The following is a 20,338-nucleotide window of genomic DNA, read 5'->3' on the forward strand; positions in this document are numbered from 1 at the left end:
GGTTCACTGGCTCTGCCAAGGAGAGGTTTACTGGCTCTTGTTTCTCCCAACCCTATCTGGGATTTGCCAATCCAAACAAAGTCTAGGCATGAACCTGGATTTTATTATTATTTTTTTAATATTTTGGGTTGTGACCCAGCAGCAAACCCTAAAGTTAATTTAGTCTGACACTTTGTCCACTACCCCCATCCCCATCCCCTAGCTTCTCTGGACTGAGATTCCAAAGTCAAAGCTGACATTCTGAACACATAGCCGCTGCTGCCATTTTGCTAGGTACCCGAAGTTTTACAGGTATAGCTCTGAGTTTGTGACTCATTGGATGTCAATTTTATTTTGTGGCTGGTAACTACACTTCTAAAATAATGAAAAAGAATACAATATAAAATATGTTTTTAATCACGGGTCTCAATGTAAATATTTTAAAAATACAGTGGGACAGGGAAGAAAATGCAATGGCTGTCCTTACTAGGCTAGCAACCTTCTACAAAGCCCACTTTCAAATATGCTTCCCTTAATGACGGGGATACATTCTGAGAAATGTGTTTCCACTAACCTCAATTTGTGTATCTAAACCTAGAAAAAGTCAGTAAAAATATTAAAAATGTGTACCTGTATAGGGCAATTATCATGTATGGAGCTTGTAGGACTGGAAGTTGCTCTGGGTGAGTCACTGACCAAGTGGTGAGTAAACATGTAGGCCTAGGACACAACTGGCCACTACTGCCGGCTTTGTAAACACTGTCCCACAAGCTCCTCCCCTGCTTCCTTCCAGCAATGCCAGAGAGCGCACACAAAGGTCAAAGATGTCAGTGCTGCTCCATGAACAGGGGTGCAGGCTGCACTGATTGGAAATATGGAAGAGAAACTTGCCAGGTAAGGAGTAGATCAACCTAACAGTGACCATCAGGAAGTGTGAAAGGTGGTCTGAGGATTAGTAGGAATAAGAAATCCAGATGGAGAGTTGAAGGAACATAGGTGATTGTGGTTTTGGCTATTAATGTGTTGGAACAGTGGTCAGATTAAGGAACTTTGTGGAATTCATTAAAAAGAGAGAGAGTGTGTTTAATATGGAGAGGACATAGAACGTAATTTGCTTTGGAAATTCGTTTGTGGTTCCATTGACTCTATGTAGCACAAAAGGCTCTCTGTGGTATTGAAATGATTGGAGAAATAAAACATCTCTGCTTTACACCATTACAACCTGAAAATATTTCCAAAGTAAGAGGACAGGATGGCTCCACAAACCATAGAAAGCTTTTACCCATGGGGCAATGCCACTTAATAGATGCTTAAGTAGTTCCCAACCTTAACAAAGAATTTGCAGCAGTGCACTCTGATGACCATCAGCTGGCTCTGGGAGGGCTGCTCCTCCTTCCTCCCCCTCCCCTCACCCCTGCTCAATATGTGGTGTGGGGACAGGCTTCTCTGCTGAAGCAGGTTCCTGCTGGCTGATTGAGATATAGCCCATGCACTCAAAATTGAGGTGCTGTAGGACTGCCAAGCCCCAGAGAAGAAGATACTCCTCCTGAAATGCATCTCCTTCCATTTCTCACCGGATATTCCACTCCACTTTATTTTTTTTAATTTTTTTTTAAAGAATATATTTTTTTAAAATATTTTTTATTGATTTTGTACAGAGAGGAAGGGAGAGAGATAGAGAGTTAGAAACATCGATGAGAGAGAGTCATCGATGAGCTGCCTCTTGCACACCCCCTACTGGGGATATGCCCGCAACCAAGGTACATGCCCTTGACCAGAATCGAACCCGGGACCCTTCAGTCCCCAAGCCGACGCTCTATCCATTGAGCCAAACTGGTCTCGGCCCACTCCACTTTAACCCATGGGGCCACCATCGTATATGTGGTCCAGTATTGATGGAAACATGTTCCCCAAGAATGTAGTCTTTTTTTTTTTTTTTTTTTTTTTTTTTTTTTTTATAGGCAGGGGTGAGTGATGGGGTGAGGTTACAGGCCTAGTTTGACCATTTTGTAACTAAATCTCAAGAGGAATGTGCCTAGGGCCTTGCTTTAGAATGTAAGGGTATTTTTGTTACTCTCAGAGTTGAGGCCTTAGGTGCCTTTTTGAGACAACTGGAAATAGGTCCTATGCCAGGCACTGAGAGTACAAAATAAACAAGACCCCAGGACAGACACTGGGTGGAGCACTTCTCTGACTTCCCAATACCTGCTTCTCCACAGCGGGAAGAGCTCTCCTGGAGCACGAGGCAAGCAACAATTGTGACTCTCACCTGCAAGGATGCCGGAATAAAGTATCTGGCATTCTCAGCCTCTATAAACCTCTGCCAGCAAGGAAAAATTAATGTGGTATAATAGTTTGGGGAAAAGCAACTAATAGCATTTAAAAGCTACAGTTACACAACTTTAACTGTAGCAGTAAAGTGACCACTTCATGGGCAGTAAAACGAAGATGGACCTGAATGTAGTACTGGCCAAATCCTGGAGTCATTGGTTCCTGAAGAATCCAGGAACTTCCCTCTTCAATCAACACTTCCACCAGCATCAGGACATCACACTGAGTTTCTTACCTAGAAAGTCAATGGACTCCAAGGTTCTTCTGTGAAGACACTGCCAACGAAACTGGCCATTTTCCCCAGGGATGAGTTCTTATCCAGTCAAGGCTGAGGTGACCTTCCAGTTAGCACACAGCAACTTCAGGTGGGTGAATTTCTGTAGCAACAGTCCTCCACAGGCAAGGGACGTATACTGTTAGCTTTATAGTCTTCTATAGATGGCTTCCCTGCAATTCCAGACTTCTCATTCATACACAATAGTCATCTACATGACCTTCCTGGTGGCTGTTCACCAACTGATTTTTAAAAATATACTATTATTGATTTGAGAGAGAGAGAGAGAGAGAGAGAGAGAGAGAGAGAGAGAGAGAGAGAAACATTGATGTAAGAGAGAAACAAGCAGCTCAACCAGTGATCAAACAGCTACCTGAGTATGTGTCCTGACCAGGATTCAAACTGGTGACCTTTTGGTACATGGGATGAGCTCAACCAAATAAGCCACACTGGCCAGGGCTCACCAGCTGATTTTTGATTGGGATGGGGAGGAATCTTTCTCTGGTATTCAAGGTTTAGTGCCCACCTTTTATAATAACAGGTGGCTGAAGACCTGATCGCTCTGGCATAACTCAGCTTCTACCACAAAGATAGGAAGGGGTCCTTGCCAGAGCCCCCCTGCCCCCATACTTAAGGCATTTGTTGGAGTAAAACATCCCTCAAATCTGATTAGTAGCTCTACCTCCAATAAAATGCATTTTATTTTTTGCTTCATTAGCTTAAAAATGTAGATGGTTTTGGGTTTGGTTCATAGAGCATTATAAAATACAAAGTCTTGTCATCTGGAAAATGCCTTTTTGGGATACTCTTAATTAGGACTAAATTTAAAAGGATCCCACACAGAGACCACCAGGTAATGCAGTGGCTCTTTGCCTCAAAAACATTTGGAGGCAAATGATTCTATTGACCCATAACTGGGGCCTAGTGGAGTTTTAAATATTACGTATAGGATTGTAACTCTCCTGCTGGGCCATTAATCTGATTGTTTATTAAAGTTCTGCTGACTTGTTCGTTTAATGGATTTCCCCAGCACAGCCAATGCTCTTCAGAGAGAAAGTGCTATAGAACTTGTGGTTCTTAATGGAAACTGACAATATATCATAAGGGATGTAGGCCTTGAAGGCTTTAAGCAAAAGATAGATGAAATTCTCTGCCTTTAGCTCATTTCGAGAATAGTTCAGCAGTTCTGTGTCTGAGTTAACTGCCGAGGTCTCTGCTGTATAGAAAAACATTTGTCACTTTGGTTCCATTTGCTCACCTTGCAACTAGAATTCCATAGCAGTAACTCCAGGGTATTAAAATCCTTCACACCTGGAGTCATGGGAAGGACTGGAAGAAGCAGCCAAGTAAAATATCAATAGCTCACGGAGACCATCAGTCCCAGAGAAGGTGACTGAGGTGGACAAATAGTTCAGGAAGCAGAGAACAACGCAACAAAGTGGATGGGATGGATCCCAGGTGGGATGGTACCATAACCAGAACAAGATTTGGGAGCCAACTGTCTTATTTAAGGATTTTTCCTTTTTCTCCACATAAAACCAAGCAAGCATGCTCTCAATTTGTCGGAATCATACCCCACTTTCTGCTTAGACCTCTCCTTTTCAACCTGTGTTCCATATGGAAATGTCCTCATCCTGTGGTTAATCTGTAGAAAGCTCAATTCTTTTACTCTGATCAATAAAATTAAGCCTCTGTGTTCAAGAGAGCTATCATGCTCTAGAGCAGTATTCTCTAATAAAAATATGAGCCACATGCATAATTAAAACTTTTCTAGTGACCTTATTAAAATAAATGTTATATAATACATAAAATTAATTTTACAAATGAATTTTATTTGAGTCCAATATATACAGAATATTTTCATTTCAAAATATGATACTGGCCACATTTCAAGTGCTCCAAAGTCACAGGTAGCTAGTGGCTATTGTGGTTCTAGAGCCAGTCCTTTGGCCAAATCATCTGTACTTCGGTAATTCTCAACATAGCATTTCCCAGCCAGATATTGGTATTTCCAGGCAGAACTGTAGACCAAGTCTTCTGTAGCAGGTAAGTCCTTACTTACTGGGCTCTTAACTTACACTGGTTAGGCACATGCCTGCTTTGTATATTGCCCATATGACTTTTATGCATGTCTCTTGTAATCTTAAAAGAACACCCCTAGAGAATTTTCAGGAAGGAACCGAAGGAGAGGAAAAAAGTCTCATAATAAATTTACTTCTGTAGGTGAAGTCTAAGGTCAATACTGTTAAAGCTTTGGAAATTAAGGCCTTCTTTTGTATATGGTCATATCCATATGTTTTTGCCCTTCATCTTTTGCTTGTTTTCTCTTTCAGAGGTTCTCCTTTTTTTTCCCTGCTCATTCCTTTCTTCTTGCTGCTGCTTTGACATAATGTTGGAGACTTCAATATAAAGAGTTCTCACTGTCAGAGTATAATTTTTAAGTAAATGTAATAAATTAATAATGATAAGAACAAATGAAGCACATTATAAAGTCTACACAATTTTCCTGCATTTACACCATCTACAAGATTTATCCATTGTTGAAAAAGACCATTTTAAATCTTGGATTGATAGAGGTGGTCACTTTGGCCAAAATTACTGGCCCAAAATTTCAGATATTTGAGTTCTAGGCTGTTGAAGCATGTATCTATTGGGAGTGCTTTCAACTCCAAATAACTCTGTTCCAAAGTAATTGTACCATTTTACAACTTGCTTGACAGCAGCTAGTAAGGCACCATGGCTCTCAGGCCAGCAGATCTTTTGAAACAGAATTCTGCCAATAATCTATGTGAGCTTGAGAGTGAATCCATCCCCAGTCAAACTTTCAGATGAGAACATAGCCCCATTAACAACTTGATGCAGCCTTGAAGTAGACGAGATGTTGAACTTGAACTTGATAAGACCCTGCAGTAGAAGACCTAGCTAAGCTGGGTTCCTGACCCACAGAAATAAAGAGAATAAGTGTTTTATTTAAATCACTAGCTTTATGGTAAATTATTAAATGGCAATAGGTAACAAATACAAACATTGTAAGTTTATCTCTGGGAGCAGGGACCAGGCCCATGTAGCAGTTAGCTGGGAGATAATATATATATATAATCCAAGACCTGAGGGAGAGCAGACTGTCTTGGTATTCAGAAACACTGCAAAGAGATTGCTTATTTATGGAAATAAATTAAAGGGTTGGCCCATTAAAATCAGAACAGGAATCAAAGCATTTGGTTCACAGGAAAAATGAGAAAACCCCAAGAGGGAGGCAGTTATATTTAGGCCATACTCTGAGCAGCAGCATCTGGCGTATGAATGAGGCTGAGACTTGCTGTGGAAGTAGACTATGAGCCTCAGGAGGTAGATAAACTTTAACATAACAATACAACGAAAGGCTTCAGGCAGGGTTGAGAAAGCCAACTAATGCTCAAGGGGAGTACCAAGGGAAGTTGTAGATTCTCCTTTTCTGGGATCCATAAAATTGGTGTGTGATAGTAACTTGCTTCATAAATAACAAGAATCCCAATGGATAATCAAAACCATTCAGTATTCTCATTCTATGCACAATTTCCTTTTTTCTTTTTCCTCTCCTATCTTCTTACAGTAACCACTGACGCATTAATCTTCTCAGGTTGCCATACAAATTGTGTGGCTTAAGCAACATACATTAATTTTGTCATTGTTATAAAAAGAGGATATCCAAGATCCAGGTGCCGTCAGGGTTGAATTCTAGTGAGAACTCTCATTCTGGCTTTTAAACGACAGCCTTCGCTCTGTGTCCTCACGTGACCTTTCCTCTGTGGAAGAAACGGAGATCTCTGGTGTCTCTTCCTCTTGTAAAGACTCTAGTCCTATCATATTGGAGCCTAACTCTTCTAACCTCATTTATTATTACCTCCCTAAAGTCCCTCTCTCCAAATGCTGTTACATTGGGTGTTAGGGCTTCAGCATATGAATTTCTGAGGGACATAATTCAGTTCATTATGCTTTCCAACCATTAAACACCTATAAAAGTAAGCTCAGTTAGGACAGAAACTTGGATTGTATTTTTCACTCAATGTCTTATTTGTCTAAGGCTTGTTACAGTGCGTACAATATACTAGGCCCTCCATAAATGTTTGTTGAATGAATATATGATGGCCTTTCTTTCCTCTATCAGATTGAGATTGTAATTGAGAATATCTGTGAGAATAGGTCACGAAGACATATTTATTTTTTTTAATTAAAGGAAGACAGTTTAAAAGTAGTCTTGAAAAGTCCCTTTCAATTTTATTAAGTGATTTATATATGTCTTTGGGATTCCAAATCATCTAATTTTTTTTTTTTTTTTACCCACTTCATTCATTAAAGATTTATTGAGAAACTAATAGATGCTCAGCACAGGATCAGGTGCTGTGGGTCAAGCTAAGAATAAGACATCATCTTTGCCCTCAAACATTTGCTGTGTGCTTATTGAGGGATGTGGTCAGCACAGGAAGCAATGATGTAACCACATAATTATAATACACATAAAAGAACATTACAAAGATCACCCTTCACTTCCCTGAGGACTAATAAGAGAATACAGCCCTAAATTAAATAGAAAGGATACCTGCCGGGTGAGAGGTAGAGATCTATTGATGAGAGAGCTATTTAAGAACTGGTAGAAGTTAAATCAGGTGAATTTAAGAAGCATTTAAAATTCATTAGTGTAAAATTTCACTATCCTGGAAGGCACCGGAAATAATATGAAATTTGCATGATTGTCTTCCATCTTCTGCCACACTTCCATACACAATTAGGAGCAGGCTCAAATGTTTATTTCCAAAGGTGCAAAAGGGAAAAAGGAGGACAAGGAAGGAAGGAAGGAAGGAAGGAAGGAAGGAAGGAAGGAAGGAAGGAAGAAAAAAAGGAAAGAAAGAAGAAAAGAAAGGTGCTTGTGGAGAATGACAGGCTACCTGTAGAGGCAGGCAAGGGGAGGGTGGGTCCCCATATTCTTAGAAATCCTTCCAGTCTGATCTTTCTAGGCTGGGCCAACATCTACAAGGACTTCCCTTGAATCTTTGCTGCTGTCCTGGGTATCCCAGGCAGCAATAGGACCTAGAGCTGTCCACACTGACATTTATGCTGGAAAAGACAACCACTGCCAGGTGGCACCAAGTCACAGCCAAGGCCCAAGGCTGGCCAGCTGCCAGACTTACCCAGTCACTCATTAACCTCAAAATGATGTAACCCGCACTTTACACCTTTGCATTTCTGGATCCCTCTTAATTTGCTGCAATATCCCCCTAGTATTTATGACTTAGCTAGTTACCTTGGGCTCTGAATAGCTCAGATACAGTCTGGTCTTCTCCTGAGTATAGGAGACTGAACCGCAGTCTTCCTCATGTTTCTTTCTGATCATAGATCTATGAATCAAGGAACCCAAGCCAAATTCCATTGTGCAATTCCAGAGAGACAGAACAAGGAGACTAACAAGGATATGCATCCTCCTTACCTGTGCATGTCACTCCTGGAAAGGTCTGCCCACTCTTTGGGATGAGAAACAATGTTAGACATACATGTCCCAATTAAGCCACAATTAATTGATTATCTGTCTAGACTTAGTGGAACAAATGCAGGTGACCAGGAGTCAGCAATAACTGCCTATCCCCTGGTACTTCAATGTTTAGAAGCTGAGCCAAACCAGAACACATGACACACAAGACAGAATTGGTATGCAATCACAAGGGTTTATTTACCTATTCCTAGTGGGTCCTAGGCTCCAGCAAAGGCCACCCAGCGATGCACACTGAAGGATAGACAACGAAAATACAGACAGGCAGGTGGCCACAGTGGTTCAGGCTCACACAGCAGAGCAATCAGGGGTTTGTCTCTCAGAGCAATGTGGAGTCCTCCTCTTATCTGGCAGGAGACCACAACTGAAGCTGGTCCGGGGGTTATATAGACCGCCGTAAACAAGTTGTGTCCTTAACAGTGTGGGCAGACTGTGTGCCTTATGCTGGGTGCAGGGCATTTACACATTGAGGGCTCAGAGCTTTTACATCAAGATATTGGGGTGTTCATTAATTTTGGAAGTTACAGAGTATTGGAGGTTTCCATACAGCAAACATTTCACACAATCATTAGAGGGTTACATTATTATAACAATACACCAAGATGGGAAGCTCTGCTGGAAATTCCTGAGCTGGTAAGAGACGCAGAGTAGGGCTGGGCCAATCCAAGGACAGGTGCAAATGCTAATGCCTAAGCACCCCTGTAACTCCCTCTCCGGAGATTTCACACTTTGTATAATCTCTACCAAGTTACCTGGTGCAGGGTATTCCTCCCTTGGCATTGGGATGGCAATAAATGAACTCAAATAAAAAAGCAGGTATGACAGCACCTTCTAAACCCAATGCTAATGAATGGATGACCTGCCCCGGCCGTCTCTCTGCCATGATCTCTGCTTTCCCCATGGGGTGGAGTGCAGTGCTGTGCTTAAAACTGTAGGTTCTGGACTCAAACTCCCTGAGCATGAAGCCCAGCATTTTGGGCTTAATTCTTGTTCCTCTAGGTTTCTTCATCTGCACCGTGGAGGTATAAGAATCAACTTCATAGATTGTCATGAGGATTAAATGAGAAAAGTTCATGGTAAAAACAGTGCCGGGAACAAAGCATTCAATAAATGTTAGTATCGTTCCTCTTGTGAACAGAGCTGGATGCTGACTATTCTTTAGTCTCTTTTCATTTATGCAGTATTTTCAACTAGCACCTAGAGGGCAATGGTCTCTAGCTAAAGGCCAGAATGAGGAATATCTAATGATCGGAAATTGTAACAATAAAACAACAACAAAAATACTGCACTTCTGTAGGAAAAATCATGGCCCTACCGGATATAGTGGTAACGTCTTGAAAAGAGCACCGTCTGTTAGAAAACTTTGTCCAGCGCTGTTCTCATTGGCGGGAAACTGATAAATGTTGATTTTTAGAGGTTTGAACATTGGCATTTGCTTGTCTCCTCTCCAGATTCACCCAGGTAACTGGATGACACATTTCTTTTTAAAAAATCCATTTCTATTCATTTCAGAGAGGAAGGGAGAAACATCAATGATAAGAGAGAATTATTGATTAGCACGCCCCCTACTGGGGGTCAAGCCCACAACCAGGACTCACACTCTAATTTCCTGGTTCATAGGTCAATGTTCAACCACTGAGCCATGGCAACCAGGCTTGATGACACATTTCTTACTGCAATACATCCAATAGAGAGGAGACAGGTCCCATTTTCAGGAATTCTGTAATTTTCTGCAGAGGTCAGAGGGTATGAATGACTATCTGAGAGCATGTTCTTTTCAAGAGGACTCCCTGCCCTCTGGCAGCTAAGAAAGATCAACAACATATTTTCATCAAGAATCCAATTTCTGGTTACACATGGTGAATTAAACCCATGAGTTTATGTTTTATTGTTTTCAAAATTTTAGTGGAAAGTGAAAGAAAGTCATGGGACCCAAAGGACAGGAGCGGGGAAGGCAGAATAGCAACAACATTTTGGCAGCTAGCAAGCTGAAGAAAGCATGGTTACTTACTTCAGAGACTAGAGAAGCAGGCAGGAGGCCAGGTCCTGGGAAGAACCTCAGTATTATTTCAGGTGCCTCTGAAAGTGGGGCTGCAGGTGGAGTTAAAAATAGGAAGGTTATTTCAAACATGAAAAAGAGGCAGATAGAATCCTCACTCAGCCTCCTTGTCCAGCCAGGCACACAGTTTCATTAGGTGGTCATTTTCTGCTTTAAAGATCCCTTGTTCCCATGGTGATATCAATTGATGTTTTCTGTTTTTGCTGCTCCTTTTCCAGACTAAATTGCAGACTCCCTGGGAATATTGCACTAGAAAGACTTGGGTGTCAGGGATACTGGGTACAGCTGGGGTGGGTGGCAGTGGGTGTGAGCCTCTTACTGAAGACAGACTGCAGACTGGATGGCTGCCGTCTGTCAGCACTATAATACTGGTTGTCTGACTTCAACCCTGCAGGCAGGAGACCACACAGCTCTCCTTTGGATGAACTGATTCACTATGAACATTACTTAATGATGATGTGTTATTATTAATCCATTCATTATAACAGATGTCCCCTGCTAATGCAGGCAATTAGTAGCAGTGGTGGTTGGGGGAGCTGGGTACTGGGTATATACAAATTTTCAGTTCCAGCTGCACAATGTTTCTATTAATCTAAAGCTGTTATAAAAAAATTAAAGTCTGTTGGGAAAATGGCTATAATGTCTTAAATCCATAATTCCGTAATCAAATTATTCTTAAACACACAGAGTTTGAAGTTGTACGATGAAAATGACATCTTGAGCAACCTACTGTGAAGTTCACAGTCTTCTACACAATCAACTCCATCTCATTTGTAGTGTTTCACATATGAGCAAAGCTCCCAGAATCCCAAGACTCTGGAGGAAATGTCTAACACAGGGTTCCTTAACCTCAGCCCTATTTCTTTTCTTTTCTTTTTTAAATATATATATTTTTATTGATTTTTTACAGAGAGGAAAAGAGAGGGATAGAGAGTTAGAAACATCGATGAGAGAGCCATTGATCAGCTGCCTCTTGCACACCTACTGGGGATGTGCCTGCAACCAAGGTACATGCCCTTGACTGGAATCGAACCTGGGACCTTTCAGTCCACAGGCCAACACTCTATCCACTGAGCCAAACCAGTTTCAGCCCTCAGCCCTATTTCTGTTGGGGGTCAGATAATTCTTTGTTGTGGGGCTGTGCTGTGCACTGTAGGATGTTTATCAGCATCCCTGATCTCTATGCATCATATGTCAGAAGTACAAGTCCCCAGCAATGACCAAAAAATAAAAATAAAAAGTGTTTCCAAACAAGCAAAAAATAAGAGAAGAAAATATATAAAACAAGAACAAGAATATAAGGCAATAGAGAAGAAACATCCTGGGAATGAAAAATACTCTCAGCAATTAAATACATGTCAACAGAAAGGAAACATTACATAGAAGGGTTGGAAGAAAGGTTGAAGAAAGGCAAAGAGATAGATGTTGTAGAGAGAGAGGATTAAAAAGAATTAGAAGATAATTTTAAATGATCTAAGATCCAAGAAGATATTTCTAAAGAGAGTAGGAAAGATAGAGAGAAGGAGCATTTCAAATACTTAGTCGAGAAAAGTATCCATAATTGATGTATATGAGTTTCTAGATTAAAAGGACCCATGAGGTACTAGCACCTGACATTTCACAGCAGTTGGGATAAAAGCTTCTGGGAAAGAAATAAAGGCTCCAAAAAAGAATCATAAATGAGAAGGACATGGGCTTCTAGAAGTTAGAACACAACGAGAGTTGCCTTCAAAATTCTGAAGGAATTCTAGCAAACCAAACTACCATTCGCATGTGAAGGTACAATAAGGACACTCACAGACATGCGAGGTCTTGTGATGTTTACCTTTCGTGCTTCCCAGGGGAGCTACGGAAAGTGCCCTATGTCAAACCTGGGGTGCACAGGTTTTTCTCATGCAAGTCTGCAGTGGAGCTGAAGAGTGGTTAGAAGGCTCTCGTGGGCCCAAGTCCCCATTCGGAGCACTTCGGCTTTGTTAGAAAACAAGTTTTGGGGATTTGGCCAGGGGCATTTTTTCAGCTATAGCTAGTGGTAGAGAGGGGCTCAATTGGCCTCAGGTCTTCCAAAAGCAGTGCTTCTATTTCCTGCCCATGCCTCTGTGTATTTGCTGACTCTGAGCTCAGAGCTTCTCTAGGCTCCAGTGGCAAGGAAGGCTTCCATGATAGCTGCACCTGGACAGGTGTTCTGCTGTGGCTTTAGCAGATCTAGTTTCTCTGTCACTATGCTTCCCACATTTCAGAAGTGACTCAGATTGTGTGGACAGCACCCTTTTCTTGGTTCTCAGAGCTGTTATGTATATTTTGATGACTTTTTCTATCATTTCCAAGAGATTTTATAATACTAGTTGGGCAGTAAACATGTGTTTCATCAAATATTTTAAACAAAAAGACTCATAAATAGAAGATTTTACTCCTTTCCCACTTTGATACACACTGAGCTTCTGTTCAGCGAAGGCCCTCAAAGGTTTATTATTATACTTTCCTTCTTAAAGTTGATCTCATCTTCCTTATACTTATGTGTTTTTTAAAAACAGTTAAATCTGGGACTTTACAGTTATGCCTGTTACAGTCTTAACAACTTAGCTGGTCACTCTCTCATTGAATATGGGGAAACCACACTTATACTGGGTTAAGCAAAAGGGAAGTCACTTGCATCTGAAAAATCTGAGATGATTTTTAGCTTCAGGCATAGTTTGATCCAGGTGCTCACACAATGACATTCATATTTCCTCCCAACCCCCACTTCTTTTCTCTCCATCTTTCAGTCTCCTTGTCTCTGGATTGCCTTCATTCTTATGGACAAAAAGGAAGCTCTCAGCCTTTCCAGTTTAAATTGTTCACTTTAATAATTTAAATAGAAAAATATTCTCCTTTCCATTAGTACCAGCCAGAAATCCTGGTATTGGTTCTGATTCACTTACCTTGGATCATGTGACCATCCCTGAATCACTCACTGTGACTGGGGCATTGGCCAGACCTGAGAAGGTACTGGAACCTTGTGCTGAAAGATCCCAACTGATTTACAGTAGCAGGGAGTGGCTCTCCATGGAAATCCAGATGCGACTCACTGGAAGAGGGAAATGGTTAAAAAACAACCTGAGTGGTAAAAACAAAATGGGTGTCAAGTAGTATGCCAGCTATGATATACATTAACACTTTACATAACGACAACCTTAGTAACAACATATAGATAAAGGCATTGAAGCTCAGAAAAATTGAGCAACTACTTGACAGGCTCTTATAATCATAATTTAGCAAAGGGACCACACCTTCCTGGTCTGAGGAAACATAGGATGGAGAGAGGGTTTGGTCATATCCAGAAATAGAGATAGTTTAGTTCAAAGCAAAGGAATTCATTCATTACCTCAGAAGTTCACCATCAAGTACTCATTTTGGAAAACCTCAAGTATATGATCTCCCATACAGTGTGTGTGACATGGTTGCTGGGTCTGTCAGATGGACTTGTCTGCCAGCCAGGGCGAACTGGGGAGAGGCAATGTTCTCTGCATAAACCAGTGTGATTGTATGTTGACGACAAGACACTCCTTTAATTTTTAAGCAGCTGCAAAATTAACATTTTTATTTGTATATTTTCTTCATTTGAAGGCCAATCTTCTCAATTTTGTATAGCTAGTGCAAAATTTAGTTAATCGTAATAATATAGGTCATCCGTCTACTAAGTTATGGTAAAAAGTAATTGAAGTGGGATGAACTGTATTTAAATACTCTCCGTTTGTTGAAGATAAAGGGAATTGGCTACTATGTGTAGTTCATCAGTTGACCTTTTTTTTCAAGGCTGGAGAACCTTCTGGAAGAGAGTTTCCTACTGCCCAAAGGATTGTACAATAAAAGGTTTGATTAGGTTCTGGATTTTGGAACTGCTACATTTCCCTGTGTTGGAGGAGGTCATCAAGAGGGCGTGATCTCCAGTTGACTCAAGAGCTCCTCACCCGCTTCCCTGTCCTTCCAATGCACTTTCTGCCTGGCATTCCCATGCTATCAGCTGTTTCCAGGGCACAGGTTTGAGAGCAAAGCATTGTTGAGCTCATCCTGAATATGAGACTGAACCCAGGTAAGGTCTCACATAACTCTTATGTGGATGGGTGTGGAAATCTACCTAAGACAAGCCTCATATGTAAATTCTCTTCTTATTAAGACTACCACCTGCCAATCTGGAGTGGTTTTCTTCTTTCTTCCATCTCTCCTTGACCTCCAGGCACAGGGCCAATTCCAGATTCCACCAAGGAAACTGCCAAGGTTCAGAATCAACACTCTACAAACAGAATCAGAGTGGGAGCAATAGATGGACATGGTTTTCCACATTTCTAGCATGGTATCCTATATAATCAATAGGTAATATGCAAATTGACCATCACTCCAATACACAAGATGGCTGCCCCCATGTGGACACAAGATGGCCGGCAGGGGAGGGCAGTTGTGGGCCATCAGGCAAGCAGGGGAGGGCAGTTGGGAGGGACCAGGCCTTCAAGGGAGGGCAGTTGGGGGTGATCAGGCCTGCAGGGCAGGGCAATTAGGGGTGACTGTGCTGGCAGTGGAAGGCAGTTGGGGGTGACCAGACCTGTAGGGGAGGACAGTTGGGGGAGACCCAGGCTTGCAGGGGAGGGCAGTTAGCAGTGACCAGGTTGGCAAGGGAAGGAAATTAGGAGTGATTGGGCCAGCAGGGGAGGGCAGTTGGGGGTGACCAGGCCTTTAGAGGAGGGCAGTTAGGGGTGACCAGTCTGGCAGGGGAGGGCAGTTAGGGCCAATCAGGCTGGTAGGGGAACAGTCAGGCATCAATCAGACTGGCAGGGGAGTGGTTAGGGGGTGATCAGGCTGGCAGGCAGAAGTGGTTAGGGGCCATCCGGCAGGGATGCAGGCAGGCAGGCCAGTGGTTGGAAGCCAGCAGTCCTTGATTGTGAGAAGATGTCCAACTGCCCATTTGGGCCTGATAGGATGCAGGTTGGGCTGAGGGACACCCCCCCCACCCCCCCAACCTGGTACTTGAATTTCATGCACCAGGCCTCTAGTCTGAGAATAAGAATAAAGACTGGTTGTCTTGATGGTTCACTTATCCTTACAAAAGGAGGTGACTTTCTTTGTGTATTAGCTCAGAATATATGGCTTGTGTGCCTGAAACCATCCAGTTACTCCCAGTAACTCCGAGAGTAGCTGGTTCTCAGAACTCGGGTGTGCTCCTGGGGTCACTGCCCTTATGGGAATCACACTGTAGCTTATTCAGAAGCACTTTACTGGCGATCATTGGGATGGCCATTGGCAGAGCTTTGTCTGAGCCTGACCTATGGCAGTATGACCTGGTCATTCTAGTCAAAACAGCAAGGCCAGAAAAATGAAAAGAATGGATGTGGATAGGGACAGAGAAGGCAGCTTGGTCAAACTGATAGTTACTTGAGGAAGGGAAATTGTATACTTTGAGCATTTTTTTTTTTTTTTTGATGACCGCTCTATACATTGAGCAGTTAAAAGCATCTGCTCTGCAGTCATAGCTCTGCTAGGACTTGAGTGCTTTTAGAACTGTACTATACAGAGGATTAATGGGAGGGAAGATCTTGTTAAAATGCAGAATCTGATTCAGTAGATCGGGTTGGGAATGAGATTGCATCACTAACCATCTCCCAGGGGACCTGGTGCCGATGTCCGAAGTGCATGAACAATCTGAGTATCAACTCTTAGAGTAACTCTTTTGGGCTTTGGTTGCCTCACCTAGAAAATGGGACATCAGCACCTTCTTCATAGGATCAGTGAGATAATTAAATAAGAATGTAAAGAACTTAGAAGAGGTCCCGACACAGAGTAAGCACTATTATTTCATTATTTATGAAAAATGGGAGCGATGAAATCACAACCATGAACACTAAGTCAGAGTCAATGTCTAGTGCTCCACCGGGACCTGATGCACAAAAAGCATTGGTCATGGACTTCCTGTGGGCCCAGCTTCGGATGTGTTTTCTTATTTAATCCCTCCTATCTCTTTGAGATAGGTACCAATATTCTACCTTGTAGAGGGCCGCCTGAGAAGGCACATGGACATCCTTTAAATTGTTAGCTGAGCCCGAGGCACTGGCAGAGTACCTTTGTTTAGGTGTCAGCAGGGGCGGGTCTAGATATGTAAATCTAGTAATGCTAGAGCCTAGTTAAGAATGTACAATAGATAAGCTCATTTGACCCTATAAAATAAACCTGTTGCATGGCTCGGGTTCCTTGTTGCCTTTCCATCAGAGAGTATGGCGCCCACCTAGCACACAGCTAGATGAATCTGTTTCTGTGTCATGGTCTCTTCTTTCTTTCTTTCTTTAATTTTTTAATCCCCAGCTCCTCCACTCAGGAACCTGTCGTTTTCTGTGATGAACGCGGAAAACAGAGAAACAGCCCCCGCACTACCTCTTGGCAGATGTGTAAATCAAGACTTAATCTAATAAACTTGCAAAGGACCACAGGTTTACTAAGCAGCAGAGCTGGGGTCATGTGGCGCCAAAATTTGTGAACTTAGTCACCAATAATAATTGCTACTGTTATTAGTATTATCTTATTAAGTCCTCATGACAAAGGTGGGATATTATACCCATTTATAGGAGCGGAAACTGAGTTTCAGGAACTTTAGTAATTTGCCTGAAATCATGTACATCATCTCTATCCTTTTCCCGTACACAAGGCTGGGCCAACAGTGGCACACAGGGTCATGACCTCTGTGTTTTTCCTAAGGACCCCTGACAACATCCGAACAGGCTCTCATCATCCTTCTCACACCCCAGCAGTGTTGGGAGAAGCCCTCTTTCCTGCACTATGATACTCCTTACCAGCAATGCTGCTGTACCCACCATGCTCTCAGCCATCCAAAGCATGGAACAGAGCTTTGCTGTGTTGGCTTTTGGAAAAGCTACTAACCCCTGGTACAACTGGTCCATGTCAGAAATGCAAAGGGATGGGGAGGAATGGAAAAGTATCGTACAATTCCAGAGAGCCCCAAATGATGGAGAGAAGGCTATTGATGCTGTTAGTGTTAGGTTAGTCTCTCTGGGACACAGACTCTCAGAGAAAGATGTGCACACGGGAGTCTTATTGGGGAGCCTTTATGTCAGACCTGTGGGGGTGTGAAGGAAGCATGTAGAGGTAGAGGTAAGAGATGAACTGAGATGCCCAGGCCTCAAACAGACCCAAGTAGCTCTGAAGCTGAAGTGGCCCTGGAGTTGATGCACTGGGCCAGCCCACTCCTGCATGACCAGTCACTCTCCCCGGGGTGGGGGTGTGACCAAGAGTGGGGGATCTCTCCATTTGAGTGCAATGCTTGGCCACTCAGTGGAGGGGCATGAGTCACCTATACCCCAGCACATGGCAGCATGAGAGCCTCCACCCTGAAGGGGGATCTGGGACTTACAGCACAGCACCCACTGCAGCACATCACATGGGCTAGTAGGTGCTGAGTTTGGCTGCGTTATGAAAACAGTGATACATCTGCTTAAGACTAAAATGATGCAGAAGGCAAATCCAAAGTCTGTTTGGGGAACAATAATGATTTCACTAATGATTGCAACAGTCAAGGAGGCCCAAGCCATGCCCAGCCCTAAAAGTTTTCAAATTCAATTATTGGATGAGAATGGGAAATAAGGCAAAAGAATCAAGGAGCTATTATGCATGAAAACGTTTAGCACAGAGTATTTGAACCATTTCAGCCTATTATGGGTCTCCTATTTCCAACTTATACCAAATGCACTTGGGGACACACACACACACAAAACCTTGCATATGTCTTCCCTTTAGAGACACCAAATCTCCTGAATCAACTCCAAGCACATTTCCCCAGACTGTCTCTGAAAGGAGCAGATGAATGGGTTTGACAGAAAACTTTTTGCTTGAAATTTTCCCTTCCTCACGTTGCATAAATTTAAGGGGGAAGTCTGCCAAGTGTTCAATGCTGCTCTGCATGGTGGCTCTGGCAGGGACGCACTGTACCAGCAGCTAAATGAATGTTTTCCTGAATCACTGACTTATCATTCTTAATCACCTGCTCTGTTCCCTCCTTGCTTGTGCCAAGGCCTTCTAAATGACCTGGGGAGGAACAGAAAAAAGAAGCAAACTTTCCTAGAACCATGAAGGGCCCTGCACATTGACCTTGGCGGCTGAGAATTTGTTTGGTAGATAAGACTGCAACGATGAACCCAGCTAGTCCAAGTTCTCTTTTCAAGCCTAAAGTGGGCAGTAGGGGGTCGAGCCCACACACTAGATGCTTTGGACATTCAGAACTGTGGCTTTGTGTTAGGAGATTTCTATGAGACTAGGATGTCTTACAATGAATTGAGCCATCTCATTCCCTGGCTGAAACTCTTCTCATTGTGCTTACAATGAATGAAAAGCCCCCTCACTTGGCCCACAAGCTAGAGAGCCCAGACCCTTTCCCAGCCTCACTCAGAGGCAAGCCCTCATTCTCTGCATTGTTGCCATATCGATGCCACTCAGTAGGTTCCTCCAACGTGAAGAGGCCTTTCCAAATCCATGGCCGTCACCCTGCTGCCTAGAATGCTCTTCATTGGCCAGTTCCTTCTTCAGTTCAGCTTCAACGTCACCTCTTCAGAGGCTTTCCCTGACCGTGACCCTTCAGTTTCTTCCCTGTTCTCACAGAGTGTTCTTGCTCTTCTTCTCTGTGCTCACCTACCAGAGTTTATAGTTATTTACTTGCTTATTTCTTTGTTTATAGTGTCTTTCCCACATCAATTCTACTATGTGAAACATCAGGGACTATAATACCCACTTGTTCACCACTGGAAACACAGTGTCAGGCACATGGTAGGTCCTTGGTAAATATTTGTCATTGGAATGAATAGCACCTCATCCAGTGCTGAAGTCCTATGCTTTCCATGTTATAAAGTACTTATTCATAGATTTTAAAGGAAGGCTTTGTACGGATGGAAGTATCTCACAGACATAGATGGATGTATTTTTAGGATGAGGGGACATCCAAAATTGTTTCTGCAGCGAATGGCTCCTCCCTCCTGTTCTCATAGTGGTTTTGTTTCAGTTGAGATATAATTTACATACAGCATTGCCCACATTTTAAATGAATTTTACACACACATATACCGCCACAGAGATCAAGATAGAGATGCAGGATGTTCATAGCACCCAGAAACTCCAAGTGTCTCCTCTCAGTCAACATCTCCAAAAGGTATCCGCTATTATTTCTGTCAACATAGGCCAGAGTCATATATACATCATATAGTTTTTCACGTATGTCTCTCTTTTCTTTTTTTGGCTCAAAAGGATGATTTGGAGATCCATCTATGTTGTTCTATGTCCCAATAATTTGTGGGGTTTTGGGTTTTTCTTGCTTTGTTATACTTCTTTGTGTGAATGCACCACTGCTTAGTTATCCATTCTGCAGTTGAAGGACATGTGGGCTGCATCCAGCTGATGGCTATCATAAACAAGGCTACGGTGGATATTACTGTACAAGTACTTTGGTATCTGTGAAAACTCATGTCTGCTGACTTTAAGTCCTGGAGTGGAATGGCTCCAAGGCAGCTACATGCTCAGCTTTAGTAGCTACACCAGTGTTCGAGGTGGTGGTGCCCGCTATGCTCCGCCTTGCTCCATAGCATCACTTTGTATTTCCCCATCCTCCTACATATGTAGGCCATTCTGATAGGTGTGAAATGTACCCCTTGGAGATTTGCCTTTCTCTGATGAGAAATGATGTTGAACACTTTATAATGTTTATGGCCCATGGAGTTATTTCAGGTATCAGTCTGTATGCATAAACTGCCAGTATATGTGAAGTGACTAAGTATTTTGACCATTTGTAAAAATAAATAAATTGCCTATCTTTTTCTTACTAATCTGTAGAACTTTTTTTCCTCTAACATTTGGGTATGAGTTATTTAACAACTATATGTATTACAAATATCTTCTCCCAGTCTGTGGCTTTCCTTTTCACTCTCATGATGGTGTAATTTGATGAACAGATGCTGTTAATTTTAAAGAAGTACAATGTCCTCATCATTTTTTTTATATGAAAGTGTTTTTTGTGTTGTATGTGACAAATTTTGCTTACTTTGGATCTCCTATAGTACCTTACATGAAAGAATTGAGTGGGGTAACTGTTAAAAAAGAGTCCTAGTACACATGAAATGACATTTAGGACCAAGAAAGTGGAATAATGACA

The 20,338-nt window shown here is 42.3% G+C and overlaps 1 long non-coding RNA gene across 1 annotated transcript; it reads left to right on the plus strand.

Annotated features, from left to right (window-relative positions):
- The first annotated feature begins 782 nt into the window (after nt 1–782).
- On the plus strand, nt 783–14,330 carry LOC311625505. The gene is made up of 3 exons (XR_014795521.1): nt 783–873; nt 2,199–2,675; nt 13,960–14,330. It is a non-coding gene; the product is annotated as an uncharacterized lncRNA (long non-coding RNA).
- The last annotated feature ends 6,008 nt before the right edge of the window (nt 14,331–20,338 follow it).

Source organism: Pipistrellus hanaki (genome assembly GCF_964339955.1).
Source record: "Pipistrellus hanaki genome assembly, chromosome: 7".
In the NCBI taxonomy this organism is placed as follows: domain Eukaryota; kingdom Metazoa; phylum Chordata; class Mammalia; order Chiroptera; family Vespertilionidae; genus Pipistrellus; species Pipistrellus hanaki.